The following is a 16,874-nucleotide window of genomic DNA, read 5'->3' on the forward strand; positions in this document are numbered from 1 at the left end:
AAATTGGAAATTATTTAAGAAAGAAGGGGATTAAGGGGAAATAAGAGCATTAAGGGAGTCAGGAAAGGCTTTGCTGAGACCTGAAGGAAGTCAAGGAAGGAAGTTAGGAGGTACAGATAAGTATGAAGAAAATTCCAGGCATGAAGACAATCAGTGAAAAACCCCAGAGGAGAGAGACAGAGTATCCAGTTCCAGAAACAGTAAAGAGGTCTATGTCAGTAGACTGTAGAATAAGTAGAGGGGAAGAAAGTGTCAGAATGGTAGGAAGACACCATATTATGAAGGGCCTTAAAACCAAGGTTTTCATCTCTGATTCTAGAGGCCATAGGAAGTCACTGGATTTTAGGTTAGTGCTCAACAGAACCAAAACTATAAATAGAGCCAGATCTGAAATAAGGACTACCAACATATACCCTTGCCCCATGCTTGACAATTATCCTTAACAAGCTAAACATACCTTCTCTTATATCTCTGAGCTTTTCTCAGGATAGTCATTTATAAAAGCCATCAGCAGCATCCCTAGGACAAAAACACTGAATCTGAGTTAGAGAACTTGGATTCAAATCCCAGCTGTATCATTTATTATCTTTGTGACCTTAGCAAATCAAAACCTCTCTGGATCTCAGTTTCCTCATCTTTAAATTGAAGGGGTTGGACTAGATAACCCCTGAAGTCTCCTTTTACATTTACAGAAATGGAGAAACTGAGGCTGAACGATTAAATGATTTACCAATGATCATGAAGAGAATAAATATATGATTTGTCTTTCCTAGAAGGGATGTGCCTATTTTTTATTATAATAGTTAACATTTATAATGCACTTTAAGGTGTGCAAAGTGTTTTACAAATATTATCTCCCTATGTCTTCACAATAATCCTGGAAGGTAGGGGCTATTAATGTCCTCATTTTATAGATAAAGAAACTAAGGCAGACAGAGGTTAACTGACTTGCTCAGGGTCAGACAGACAGTGTCTCAGGTTAGATTTGAACTTATCTTCCTGACTCCAAGTCCATAACACTACCTAGCTACATATCTTTCTTTTCATCATATTTTAGAAGTAAAAATAAAGCAAGAACAAAATCATGTGTAATGAGGGTAGACAGATGAGTTTCCCCCACCATGTGAGGTATGCTGAGCCACTTCAGGTGGCCCACATATGGGCTCTGCACTAACAGACTTTGATGAATGATGAAGAAACCTTCATATTGGCCACTGAGCCAAGAAGAGCCATCCACTGAATATTAAAGGATAAACAACTTTCACTCTCACTTTTTCTTCTCTTTTTTTCAAGAATGTGTTGCATGAAACCCCTTTTCTGATTGTTTAGGTGAAGGGAGGCAGGCAGAGAACATCTCACACTCCATTCATTCCGGAACCTATAGTGCTGCTCACACACAACAACTAGAGCATGTCGATCATCTAGGTAAAATTTAACTTACACCTTGGTCTCCTACCTGCATCTTCCACTGGTTTTGCTTTCCTTGAGAATGATTTTATGAACAGAAATCACAAAATGGGTGCTTCCAGCCTCAGAGGAAACTTCATGAGCTCAATAGGTTCCCTCAGTTGGTGATGGGCGGATATAGTGTGGGAGATACCCCCTGAAGTTACTATAGAACTTGAAAAAGGAGAATATGATTAACAGCAAGAGAATGAACTTACTATTATTTCTTCTATTCTTATTATTGATCTTTATATTTCTCCTACTCCCCAGGAGGGATTGTTAAACTTTTTGTGTGTCTTAAGATCCAGCTAAGGGGCATACCGGGTAGGATACTGGACTTCACATCAGGAAAACTTGAGTTCAAATCCCCAGATCAGCCCTGGATACTTCTAAGGCTGCCTCATTTTCCTCAAATGTAAAATGGAAGTAATAATAGCACTTAACTCACAGGATGGTTTTGAAGCTAAAATGATACATTTCCAAAGCGCATGGGGCCTAGAACATAGTAGACCCTTAATAAATGCTGATTCCTTTCCTCCTTCATGGATGCCTAGAGAAGTCTTGCGAAGCCAGTGGGCCTATTCTCAGAATTAGGTTTACAAAATAAATCAAACATGATTATCTATCCATATCTAGCTATCTACCTGTGTATATATGTGTGTGTATACCTTAGAGTAAGAACCCCTGGCTTATAGTGTTGCACAATACTTTGTGAATAGTAACTGCAGAATAATTTTTATAATAGAAATGAAAATAACTCACATTTGTATAGTTCTATAAGGTTTTCAAAGCATTTTGCATATACCATTTCATCTGATCTTCAAAACACACTGTGAGACAAGTGCTAGAGGTATTTTTATCCCCACTTTACAGAAATAGACAAAGTGAGGCTGAACAATTAAATGATTCACCAATGATCACAAAGAGAATAAATGTCAAAGGTAATTTGAATCTAGTTTTCCCTGATTCCAAGTCCAGTATTCTATATGTAGCATTATGCTGCCTTTCCTGATTAAATGCATGAATTAATTTTCCAATCATGTCGGTCATGAATCATGGTAATGAGCCACTAATCATTTCTTTTCCTGAAAATCTTACACAGTAGTAGGATCCACAGATGAACTGCCAGTACAGATCAAAGTCCCAGGACCAGGAGAGTGAAGATAAAGAGAAAATGACTTGGCAGACTTTGAAACACAAATGGTCTTAAGATGGAGTTCTTGGACTGCATTTCCAAGAAATTTGAGAGCTCCTTTGAGTCCCTTATCATATCATATTTTACCCAGGTGAGTAAGTATGAGCTGGAAAGTCAAGAAAATCATTTGAGAATATCTTTAACATGAGTGACACAGCCTCAAACCAAACTGAGAGGAAATGCACAAGAGTTTTCCACCTCCCACCTGCTTTCATCATGGTATACCAGATGTTAAGATAATTCTTTTTCATACCTCAGTTAATCTGACACTCACAGACATTAGATTCTTTCCTTTCTTTAAGACTAGGAAGTGCCTTTGGAAATAACAACTGCCAGATGTGAAGAAGAATTCTATCACACAGAGTAGGCAGTCTTTTCATCTCGCTTCTTAGGCTTAATAATCATCGCCAAGACTTATTTAAAAGTTATCTTGGCATTCTTTATATAACTTCTGTTATCCCACAAAACCATAGGGAAAAGGCACTGCCTGTTACTGCAATAGTCATCCAGTTCACCAACAAAAATCTCATGATAGCATGGAATGTCACAACCAGGAAGAATCTTAGAGATCATGCTAGCTCCACCCTCTTATTCTACTTATGAGGAAACTGAGGTCCACAGAAAATCGTCCAAAGTTCTACTTAAGTTACAATGGTAAAGTCACTTCTAAAATCCTATTCTCTTGATTTTAGATGTCCCAAAGAAAATACATCCTTCGCATCCAACTCTTTCTCTCTACTCTCACTGCTCCCTGCTTTGTTTGGGTCCTCATCACTTCTTACTTATATTATTGCAACAGCCTTCTAATTAATCTCCCTGCTTCAATTCTTTCCCCAAACCCATTCCCATTTTTTTTTTGGTTAGGCAGTTGGGGTTAAGTGACTTGCCCAGGGTCACACAGCTAGTAAGTGTCAAGTCTTTGGTCTGAGGCCAGATTTGAACTCAGGTCCTCCTGACTTCAGGGCCGGTGCTCTATCCACTGTGCCACCTAGCTTCCCCCCCCCCATTCCCATTTATCTTACACACTGCTACCAAAGTATTTTTTTTAAGGCAATTAGGAGTAAGTGACTTGCCTGAGGTCACACAGCTAGTAAGCGTTATGTGTCTAAGGACATATTTGAACTGAGGTCTTACTGACTTCAGGACTCATGCTCTATCCACTGCACCACCCCACTGCCCCCGAAAGCAATTTTTTTAACTTCATATCTGACCATGGCACTCCCTACTCTGTAAATATCAGTAGTCTCTAGGATCAAATATAAAGTCCTCAACTTAGCTTTTAAAATCCTGAACAAACTGTAACCAAACTATCTTTTTAGCTCTGCAATCCAGTCAAATTTCTCTTCTCTCTGTTCTTTGGAAAATAAATTACGTCTCTGGATTCTATTCCTTTGTTAGTGGCATTCCATGTGCTTGGAATATATTCCCTCCTTACCTTGACCTCATAAAAATTACTTTTTTAAGATACAACTCAAGCACTATTTTCATTTTTTTCTTATGAATTGTGAATATCTTTTATACACAGTATATACTTCCTTTCAAGTAAATAATGCCTACAACATGTATTTTTAGAAGTTGTCTTGCTTGTCTGTTTCCTTCTGTCCTTCTTTCTGTATTCTTCTGTACATGTTTAAAACAATCATTTCTTCTTGTTTCCAGTTCCAAATTGCCATCCATTCTCTAACCCCTCCCTGACCCACTGTTAAAGCACACAAAATGATTATACATTTGAAATCCTATGAAACTTATTTCCATATTAAACATTTTTTTTGAAAAAGCAAGAAAAATAAAGTGAAAAATATGTTTTAATCTGCACTTAGAATTCATCAGTTCTCTCTTTAGAAATGGATAGCCTTTTTCATCATGAGTCCTTTGGAACTGTCATGGATGATTGTATTGATCAGAGAAGCTGAGTCTTTCATGGTTGACCATAGTTACAATATTTCTGTTACTGTGTATAATATTTGTCTGGTTCTGCTCACTTTCCTTTGCATCGGTTCATTTCCCCAAGTGTTCTATAACTATTCCCCTCAACTTCTTATAGCACAGTAGTATTCCATCACAATAATATACCATAACTTGTTCATCCATTCCCTAGTTGATAGGTATCGCTTTAGTTTCCAATTCTTTCCCAGCATAAAAAGAGTTGCTATTTGTACATATGAGTTATTTTGCTTTTTCTTTGATCTCTTTGGGACCCAGACCTGGTAGCAGTATTACTATGTCAAAGGATATGCAGTTTCATAGTACTTTGGGAATAATTTGAAATTGTTATCCAGAATTGTTAGACAAGTTCACAACTCCACCAACAGTGGTTTAGACAAGCAGGATGATTTTGGAAAAATCTGGAAAGACATACATGAACTGATACAAAATTAAGTGAGTAGAACCAGGAAAGCAATAATATGGCATGATGAAAAATTGTGAATGACTTAACTATTCTCAGTAATACAATGATTTAAGACAATCCCAAAGGACTCATGATGAAAAGTGCTGTCCACCTACAGAGAAAGAACTGGTGTTGTCTGAATACAGACTGAAAATATTATATTTTCCTTTCTTCCTTTCCTTCTTTTTTCTTTTTTCTTGCAAAGAAAAATGACTAATACAGTAATGTTTTACATGATTGCACATGTATAGCCTATATTATATTGCTTACCATCTCAGGGAGGGGGAAGGGAAGAAAGGAAAGGAGGAGGACTACCATATTAGAATATGAAGACACAGGTGGTATCAGGCCCAAGGTGGAAAAGACTGCTTGTGGTCACTCACACACCAGAATAGAGACCAGTAGAACAGTAACCACACTTCTCCTTAAATCATATCACCTTGGAAGAACCACAAAAATTTATAGATCGCTACAATCAAATCTGAAAACAGCAATACCTGTGAATTAGTTCCCCACTTGGGAAATGCAACAAAGTCCTGCACTCAGTGCCAGTGAATATCCCCTACAATCTCTTTGTGGTCTGGCTCCCTTACCATCTGTATCTGAGTAAACTCAAGATAGTTTCATTTTTTCTACTGGTGTCCCCAGAGCTGAGAACATTGCTTAGTACATAGTAATCACTTAATAAATATTTATTGATTCATTCATTGGTCGATACAGTGCTTTTCCAAGTTTCAAAGCAATTTACATTCATTATGATACTTGTACCTTATAAAAGCCCCATTATGTCTGTACTAATAATATTATTATTTTCATTTTACAGATAAGAAAACTGAGGTTTCAGAGAGATTTTTCTGACTTGCTCATGTTCATAGAGACAATGCCAATGTCTGGATTTGAACCCATATCTACTTGACTTTGAGCACTCTAATAATTATGCCATGCTGTCTCAAGTATTTATCAAATAATTATTAAGTGCCTATAATGGGTAAGGCTCTATGATAGGTACCATGTGTGTTGCAAAGATAAATAGGGCTGAGTTTGCTGGCACAGGACCATGGTCCCTGTTGTTGGGGAGTCTGATGCTCATAGATTTTTTAATTCAAGAGTTCTGAGATGCTTTAGGCTAAAGGCATTCAGATGTTGGCAGCAAATCCAGCATCAATACTGTGAGCTCCTGGGAGCTGAGGAACACAAAGTTGTTTAAGAAGTGTCACACTAGCCCTGGTTAGAAAAATAAAACTTCCATGTTGATCAGTATTTGGATTGACCCCATGAACAGTCACTGCAATTCTAGCCCCAGAGAGATAGGAAGTCTCATAAGGTTAGATGAATAAGATACAATCCTCTGGGTAGTCTAATAGAGGAGACTAGACATAGGTAATGGTGACATGATTTTTTACTGTTGGGGTAAGTTTGCCCATGTAGTCATCAACTTTGCCCTTCCAATTTAAAGCGTTCGATGCTTTCTTAAGTCTTCTTCAGATTTAAGGGCAGTAGGCCTGGTGTGGCCACAGTTAAAGGGGTCAAAGACTATGGGGAAAAAAAAGTAAATGAAAGGAATACTACCATTCCCTTATTCCCAAAAAGATTCAATAGAAGATACTGATAGTATGGATGGGCACACTACTTGATCTGTGAGGCAAAAGGGAGGTAGAGACAGCATGGTATAGTAGACAGAGCGCAGGACTTAGAATCAGGTAGATTCAGGTTCAGACACTACCTCATAAACTAACTAGCTCTGAGACCCAAGTCAAGTCACTTCATCTTTCCAGGACTCAGTTTTCTCATTTGTAAAAATGAATGGGTTGGATTTCATGAATTCTTAGGTTTTTTTATAGCTCTAAATATGTGTCCTATACATGTCCTAGATGCCCTAGCACTATTAGGACTGAGATGCAGGGAGCTTTGGGTTGAGAAGGATAAGTCAAGGGATACTCACAGATTCCTGATGTGTGTGTGTGTGTGCATGTGCATGTAAGTAAAAAAGAGCCAAAATGTATTGAATAGAATAACACTCAGATGCATAAGGGCCCAGAGAGAAAGAAGATTACACTGTGCAGAAGCAGGAGGTAACATCAATGAAGTACTGGAGAAATGAAAAGGAAGACAGATAAGCTCAGTAAGGAATTATGGAACCAAGGACTGGAGATAGACCTAGAACCAAGAATATCAGACAGAGTCATGACATGAAGGAGTTAACTTGGACCTTCCCAATTATTCATATTTTGTGCCATGTAACTCATATAACTACTCATATCTACTTGGACAATGTCCTAACAATCCTAAGTTCTTTTCCTATATGGAGTGATTGGAACAGTGACAATATGTTACTGTGTGGAGGGTGTGTGTGTGTGTGTGTGTGTGTGTGTGTGTGTGTGTGTTTCACAGAGACAGACAAAGAGACAAAGAAACACAGAGACAAACAGACAAAGAGACGGACAGAAGGATGAGAGTGTTTTGACTATGGGCTTAGGAATGTCTTCTTTTTCTATAATTTGTATTTGGTTAAATAATATCTGTTCTGTATTTGAATCTTGGGAACGTTAGTGCTTGCAGGAAGCTGAGGGATCAAACAAAAGGCATAAGAAGCTTCCAGGCTTTCAATGGACAGGAACAAAGTATGCTCAAGGGAAAATTTTTGGATTCCCTCCCTTCCCTCTCCAATAGTGACTGGATGTCAGAGAAAGAATGTTAGAATAGAAAAACAAAACAAAACAAAACAACTGTGTGTTGGAAATCTAAATTCAAATCACAACTTCATCACATATTTATTACCTGTGTGATTTTGATCCAAGTACTCAATCACCCTGTTGCCTCAGTTTCTTCATCTCTAAAATAAGGGTGTTGGATTAGATAACATCTAAAGGCCCTTTTATCTCCTAATCTCAGATTCTGAATCTTGTGTCAGGAAGGCTATTTTTATACCAAAGTTTACTTGAAGGGATGATGGTCTGATACTGGGGATGCATATACACAAATGTATATAATGCAAAGTAGATTAGGTTGAGTGCATTGTTTTCTTATCTATTCCTTAAACCAAAGACCCACAGTCAGTGGAGGACTGCCTATCTACCAGAGATGCTCGCCTAGGGAAGGGTAGTCTGGAAATTTTTTCCTCACTGCTTTCACTGGAACATCACCAGAGTTTCTTTCTCCATTTGTGTGGGAAGTTTTTAGCTGCTCTGTGTTCCTTTCTTTGTGCTTTCAGTAGAGAAGGCTGCCAGAATTTTAGATAATACCAGGTCAAATGGAAGACTTCAATTTTCTGAAGCCAAGGAAATAAAGAAAAGGGTGTCAAGCAGGAGGTCATCCCAATCTGCAGTTTGATATTCTATTGTCAAAGCCACTGAGTCCTGAGAAATAGCACATACAAAGCTGATTACTTAAGAGGTCTTGAAGCAAGTGAAGGGCCTTTTGGAAAAGGGAGAATGGTATTCTCAACCAAAGAGTGAGCTCACTGAAAACTCTTCATGCCATCCTAATATCCTCATCCCAGAGCATTCCTCTGAAGTTTTCTCATCAGATAACAGCTGCGTCCTGACTCTAATTGAGGTGGGAACATAAGAGGGGGAAAAGAAGAGAAGAAAAGTCTCTCTTCTGACTCATCAGTGCCTGTATAATAATAAGGTAAAAATACTGAAATGGGTAAGGGGTAGTTTGAAACCTTTTAATGATCTTCTCTATGTTGTTTCCATTAACCTCTGCTATGATGAGGTAGCAAACAATTAATGGAAACACCAAGGACTTCCAAAAAACAGCTGAGAGAATGGGCATGCCTAATTCCAATATCCATTCAATAGCTCAAAATAACAATTAATATACTGAAATAAGATTTTAAAAATTAGGAAAGGGGAGAAAGGATGAAATTGCAAAAGGGAAAACTTTGCCCCATCCCCCAAAAAATAAAAGACTTAAGAAATGAATAAGTTAAAAAAAATTAAAGCAAGGAATATATACTATTGGGTAAAAGTAAGATCTCCAGAAGAAAGGCACACTGTGATAATACCAACTAGATTTCTGGAAGAGAATGAAAGTACCATAAGACACCCAGAGTGGTGTCCTTTTAGTGTTTAGACAAAAATTTTGTGAGTTCTGCCTTAACAATATCCATTTAGTCACTTAGTGGAAACTGGATTAGATAGGAGGTAGAAGAGTTAAAATATTGGTATATTAACATTATAGTCAGAGGTTGTAACAAATCAAAATTCTGAGACACAGAATTTCCAGGTAATCAATGATCAGTTTATTAATTAGGCTAGCCAATAATCAATAAATTGACAGTGGTTTCTCTCAGTAACCAAAGGTACCAAGGGAGCCTCTGAAACACTATACATTGGGTGTGTACCTTCAGACATGGAACTCTCCTAACAAGTGAAATTCAACCCTGATTGGTAGATATTTAATGAGGAGGTGGGTTAAAAGTCTTCACCACCTCTTGCTGAGGACATGGATTGATTATTAGACTCAGCAGCTTCAAGGCATCTGGGTAAAGGAAGCCATTTCCATAAGGACTTCTCTGGCTAGTTTTCTCCTTCATGAGCTGCGTCACCCTAAACTCTAATTGAGGGGATCAAAGACGGGGAGATATGTCCCAGTAAAAAGATCTAGCGGAGGCTGGCATTTACTTACAAAGTACATAGAAAGTGAGGGTCTCTTCTCAGAGAGAGGCCTTGAGGCTGGGAGATTACCTTACTCAGTTACCTTCAGAGAATGACTGACCTTTTCAGGAGTGGGGTTTTAACAAAAATAGGAGGAAAAGAATGGACCACAAATTAATAATTAGTTATTAATACAATAGTACGATGTTTATTTCTCTCAGGTATAATAAAGTTCTAAACTAGGGAAGTAGCCTTGGAAGTGGAGAGAAGGGAACAGAGGTGATAGATAGGTAGTTAGATAGATAGATAGATAGATAGATAATAGATATACACACATACATACATACATATACACATACACACAGACAATACATATACATAGGCACATGCATATGCTTACATGGTTTATGTGCATGTATGCATAAATACATACATATACATTGCAACATACATATTTGTACACATATGCATATGCTTCTATATGTGCATTGATTTTGTTTTTCAGTCATTTTTCAGTCATGTTTGACTCTCTGTGACCCCATTTGGGATTTCTTGGCAAAGACACTGAAGTGGTTTGCCATTTCTTTACCCAGCTCTTTTTACAGATGAGGAAATAAAGGCAAAATAGGGTAAGTGACCTGCTCAGAGTAACACAGTGAGTGTCTGAGCCATATTTAAACTCAGGAAAATGAGTCTTCTTGACTTCAGGCCCGGCACTCTATCTATTATACCATCTACCTGCCATGCATTGCTGTATGAATATATGTATTCATGTATATGTAATAGTATGCATGTCTGTATGTGTGTATATATATATATGTATGTATGTATGTATGTGTGTATATGTGTGTGTGTGTGTGTGTGTATACAAGCATATAGTCTCTCTGTGTATATATGTGTGTGTTCCTGGGGGGGTGTACACACAAACACAGACACACAAACACAAACACACACACAACTCTCTGTCTAAGGAACCACTATCCTACTAGGTACCTCAGTTCACACTCTTGACTTTCATCTCCATCTGTGTCTAACAAGATTTGGAAACAATAGGACAATACGTGTGAAGGAGTTTAGAGAGCAGGAAAGGACAAAAGATTTTGAACTACTCACCTGAGCAAAGAAAGAGAAAGACAAAGTTGGGAGCAGGGAGAGAAATAAATTAATTAATTAAAAGAAAATGAAATTAACACTGTAAGTAAATAAGAAGACCTTAGGATAGGGCAGACCAATGAGAGAAGAGGAAGGAGGACAAGCCAATGCGTTCCTTCTACAAATTCAGAAAAGCACTCATTTTGAAAATTATTGTTTGAGATAATTGCCTAGAGCATTGATAGATTGTGTGAATTGCCTAAGTTAATTTACTTTGCATCAGATTACAGACTTGAACCCAGGTCTTCCTGAATCCAAGGGTGGCCTCTTCTGTTATTATCTCTATTTTACAGAGAAGAAGAAAATGAAATTAAGGCTGAGAGAAGTTAAATGATATATATTAATGCTGCTTTCTCAGAAGTGGATATTTGTAGCAGAAAGTTTTAAAAGTTGTATAATGAATTGAACGAAGTGCTGGAAAATTTAGAACTGAAAGACTTGTGTCATTTTTTTTTTTACTCAGTGAGCTTCTTTTTTTAAAAATTTATTTATTTTTGGTTTTCAACATTTACTTCCATGAGATTTTGAGTTCCAAATTTTCACCCCATCTCGCCCCTCCCCCACCCGAAGGTGGCATGCATTCTGAATATTCCTTCCCCTAGTCTGCCCTCCCTTCTATCTCTCCCCCTCCTTCTCTTATCCCCTTCCCCTTCTACTTTCCTGTAGGGCAGAATAGATTTCTGTACCCCATTTCTTGTACTTCTTATTTCCCAGTTGCATGTGAAAACATTTTATTTAAACATGTATTTTTAAAACTTTGAGTTCAAAATTTTTTCCCTTCCTCCCTCCCCACCCACCCCCATTGAAAAGGCAAGCAACTCAATATAGGTTATACATATGCATTTATGCAAAACACTTCCATAGTAGTCAAGTTGTGAAAAACTAACTCTATTTCCCTTAATCCTATCCCACCCCCTCCCATTTATTCTATTCTTTCTTTTGTCCCTGTGTCTCCTTAGAAGTGTTTGCTTCTGATTACCCCTTTCCCAATCTGCCCTCCTTTCTATCATTCCTCTGCTCTGTTGTCCCCTTCTCCCTCTATTTTCCTGTAGGGTAAGACAGATTTCCATACCCAATTGATTGTGTATGTTATTCCCTCCTTAAGCCAAATCCTATGAGAATAAGATTCACTCATTCCCTCTTACCTTCCCATTTCCCCTCCACTCTAAGAGACCTTTCTTTTCTGTTTTTTTGTGAGATAATTTACCCCTTTCTACCTCTCTCTTTCTCCTTCTCCCAGTACAATGCTCTCTCACCCTTTAATTTTATTCTCCACATATGACCCCTTCATCTTCAACTCACCCTGTGCCCTCTGTCTATCTATATCTGTATCTACATCTGTATCTATATCTGTATCTATATCTATATCTATATCTATATCTATATCTATATCTATATCTATATCTATATCTATATCTATATCTATATCTATATCTATATCTATATCCATATATATATCTATATCCATACATATAATTTTTTCCCCTCCAACTACAGTAATACTAACAAAGGTCTCATGAGTTATAAATATCATCTTTCCATGCAGGAATGTAAACAGTGCACCCTTAATAAATCTCTTATGATTTTTCTTTCCTGTTTACCTCTTCATGTTCCACATGAGTCTTGTATTTGAAAGTCGAATTCTCTATTCAGCTCTGATCTTTTCATCAAGAATGCTTGAAAGTCCTCTATTTCACTGAATGACCATTTCCCCCCCGAAGGATTATACTCAGTTTTCCTGGTTACATGATTCTTATTTGAAATCCTATTTCCTTTGCCTTCCAGAATATTATATTCCATGCCCTCTGGTCCCTTACTGTAGAAGATACTAAATTTTGTGTTATCCTGATTGTGTTTCCACAATACTTGAATTGTTTCTTCTGGCTGCTTGTAATATTTTCTCCTTGACCTGGGAACTCTGGAATTTGGCTACAATATTTCCAGGAGTTTTCCTTTGGAGATCTCTTGCAGGAGGAGATCGGTGGATTCTTTCAATTTCTGTTTTCCCTCTGGTTCTCATATATCAGGGCACTTTTCCTGGATAATTTCTTGAAAGATGATGTCTAGGCTCTTTTTTTGATCATGGCTTTCAGATAGTCCAATAATTTTTAAATTCTCTCTCCTGGATCTATTTTCCAGTCAGTGTTTTTCAAGGAGATATTTCACATTGTTTTCTATTTTTTCATTCTTTTATATTTGTTTTACAGTGTCTTTGTTTCTCATAAAGTCACTAGCTTCCAATTGCTCTATTCTAATTTTTAAGGAAGTATTTTCTTCAGTAAGCTTTTGGACTTCCTTTTCCATTTGGCCAATTTTGCTTTTTAGGGCATTCTTCTCCTCATTGGCTTTTTGGACCTCTTTTGCCATTTGGGTTAGGCTATTTTTTAAGGTGTTATCTTCTTCAGTATTTTTTTGGGTCTCCTTTAGCAAGCTGTTGGCTTGCTTTTCATGATTTTCTTGCATCACTCTCATTTCTATTCCCAGTTTTTCCTCTACTTCTCTTACTTGCTTCTCAGAACCCTTTTTGAGCTCTTCCAATGCCTGGGGCTGATTCATATTTTTCTTGGAGGCTTTGGATGTAGGAGCTTCGACTTTGTTGTCTTCTTCTGGTTGTATGTTTTGATCTTCTTTGTTACCAAAAAGAGATACTATGGTCTGACACTTCTTGCAAGGTTTGCTCATGATTCCAGCCAATGACTTGAGTTATAATCTCTTTATTAAGGTAGACATCTGCTTCCAATGTGGAGAATGTACTGCCCTAAGCTTCAGGGGTTTTGTGCAGCTGTTTTCAGAGATACTTCTAGGAGCCTGTAAATTTTCAGTTTTTCCAAGGTGGTATGATAAGGGGTGAGGTGTTTACTTCTTTCCTGGCCTGTGCTCTGGTCTATGAGTGACCACAAGCACTCTTTTCTGCCCTGGAGCTGTGAGGAGGATTTTCTCTACACCAATACTACAAGCTCACTGTGCCAGAGCTCTTCCTTGCCCCAGGACTGCCACTCAGAACTGTGACCCAGATCCAAGCATGGGCAAAGCAAGATATTCCTGCCTCAGCACTGGCAAAGAGATCCCTGCAATCCCCCTCTGATCAGCCACCTGATTCCCCCTTAGTCTGTGGGTCAGAAGCTCTGGAAGCAGCTGCCACCCCAAGGCCACGCTTGGGAACTGGGGCTGAGACCTAGATCCTCTCTGGCTGCAGAAACAGACTTTTCCCACTGACCTTCTAAGTTGTCTTTGGTGTTCATGGGTTGAGAGGTCTGGAAACCACCATAGCTGCCTGCGATTCAGTCCTCTGAGGCCTGCTTCAGGTTCACTGTGGCCTTCGCACCCACAATGAACTGTGCTCCACTGCCCACCCAGCACAATATACCTTTCTGATCAACCATCCATGTTGTCTTGAGCTGGAAATTTGTTTCACTCTTTTTGTGGGTTCTGCTGCTTTAGAATTTGTTTAGAGCCATTTTTTATAGGTATTTGGAGGAGTTTGAGGGAGAGCTCAAGCAAGTCACTGCTTTCACTCTGCCATCTTGGCTCTGCTCCCCTCTTTGTGTCATTTTTAATGGGACCATTAAAGAATATGCATATTTCTCATGACTATATGAGACACATAAAATAGGCCATATGTTAAAGTAAAGGAAAATGATGGCCATTTTTCAAAACTCAGTTGAGTATTTCAAAGCACAAACCAACATAAAAATGTCAAAAAACATCAAATCTTTCCCAATAAGATCAGCTGAGTATTTCAAAGTTTAAAAAAGAAAGAAAAAAAGAAAAAACAACCCAGAAACACTAAATCTTTCCCAAGAAGATCAAGAGTGATGTAAAAATTCTTGCTATATCTAAGTATTATTAGACCTAGTATTAGGAATGCAGACTGTAGTGACATAGCAAGGAAAATAAATTAAGATTACAAGTATTGTTTAAAAAGTGACATTAAAATAATGTAGTGGTATGATGATTTGCTTTGGAATTCTAGAAAATCAATGATAACAAAAATGGTAGCTTCAACAAAGTAAGTAGCTTTTTAAAAAATAAAACTATAAAATTCATTCCCATGTCAATTTATCACTAATAAAAGGGCAGGAGGAAGAGATAGAAAAAGGACCATTTGAAATAACAAAGTGAATTAACTATCCAGGTTTCATCCCAATAAAGTACATACTGAACTTAAATATATTGACTTGCAGTACAAAGGGGTAGGGTGTGGTTAGGATGAAGAGCAGCAACATCAAATGGGGTAATAGTTAAGAAAAAACTTTTTATTAGAATAATAGCTGCCAGTAGAGAATAGTACTAGTACGTGAACTCCCTATCCCTGGTCCAAAGTACCTCTCAGTGGAATGGCTTTGGACATGCAATGGTATTGGTACTAAAATCAAAAGCTCAAAACCCCCAAGGACAAAACTTATGTAGAATTTTAGACAAAGAGCCAACAAGCTAAAGAGGCACTATTATGAGACTGCCCCACCATCATGGGGGAAGGTAATGTGGTAATCAGGACCATAGAAATATGAGTATTTTCTTAATTGCCTAATAAGGAATTATGGGCAGAAATCAAATAAGCTTAACTAAAATTTTCATGCAACCAAGCAACATAGGGTGGTGGGGGGAGGTAGAGTGGATTAATGCTTTGTCTCTAGTTTATTAATCTTCAGCATACAAGCATCAGAGAAGTGGAGCAGGTATATTTGGAGGGGTTTAAGGAAGAGCTTTATATTTGCTTGTAGCTGTTTTCACATAATTGTCTTCTATGTTTATGTCTTGGTCTTCCTTTCCACCACAGCAGCCTTTTTTGACCAATTTCTTTTTTGCTGTCTACTCATTTTTCCAGCCCATTTCTTTACTTTAAACTTTATGTTAACATAGGGCTTTGTTTACTTGGTGGTGTGGAGGCACTGTGCCAAGGGTCAGACTTTTTTGTGCTGCTGTTTTCCGTGCTAATTCTGGGGATCTGCAAGTTTTTGGTGCTTCCAAAGTGGTGCTGTCCTGGGACAAATGTGGTCACTGCTCTACTGCTCTGCACTCTGGTCTTTACCTAGGAAGGGCCCCTGATCCCCTACAGCTTCATGATCTCAGAAAAAAACTTGGAAAGACTTACATGAACTGATTCAAAGTGAAATGAGCAGAACCAGGAGAACATTGCACACAGTAACAGCAATATTGTATGATGATCTACTACGAATATCTTAGTTATTCTCAGCAATACAATGATCCACAACAATTCTGTAGGACTTATGATGAAAGATGCTATACCTCTGAAGAGAGATAAATGGAAGAGCCTGAATGCAGATCAAAGATACTTTTTCTTTAGTTTATTTATTTTTCATGATTTTTTTTGTATATGTTTTCTTTCACAGAATGACTTACATGGAAATGTATTTTGCATGACTACACGTAAAGACACATCTATGTCAAATTCCTTGCCTTCTCCATGGAGGTGGGGGAGGAAAGGGAAGGAGAGAATTTGGAACTCAAAATCTGAAAAAAAAAAGTTAAAATATTTCTACATGTAATTGAGATAAATATTAAGACTTAAAAAGAAAAGAAATGAGAGTGGTGAAAGAAAATTATGAAAAAAAATTAAGAGCTTGGTAAAAGAAGCAGGAAAAAAAATACTGAAGGAAATAGCTCTAAAAAAATGAATTAGCCTAGTGGTAAAAGCAGCACAAAAATTCACTGAAGAAAAGAACAACTTTAAAAAAAAAAGCAGAATTGGACAAATGGAAAAAGAGGTACAAAAGTTTGCTGAAGAAAATAATTCCTTAAAAATTAGAATTGGGGAAGTGGAAGCAGGAAGGGGAAGAGATAATCAAAGAAACCACATTTTGGTAAAAGGTACCATAGACAATAACATAATATCAATGACTCCATGAGACACCAAGAAAAACAAAAGAATGAAAGAAATAGAAGAAAATCTGAAATATAACATTGAAATATCCCACAATTGGCCTGCAAAATAGATCATGTAGAAATAATTTAAGAATTATTAAACTACCTAAAAGTCATGATCAAAGAAAAAGCATGGACACCATATATCAAGAAATTATCTAGGAAAACTGCTCTGATATCTTAGATCCAGAAGTTTAAATAGAAA

This window comes from Phascolarctos cinereus, unplaced genomic scaffold, assembly GCF_003287225.1.
Source record: "Phascolarctos cinereus isolate Bilbo 61053 unplaced genomic scaffold, phaCin_HiC Scaffold_5;HRSCAF=322, whole genome shotgun sequence".
Lineage (NCBI taxonomy): Eukaryota > Metazoa > Chordata > Mammalia > Diprotodontia > Phascolarctidae > Phascolarctos > Phascolarctos cinereus.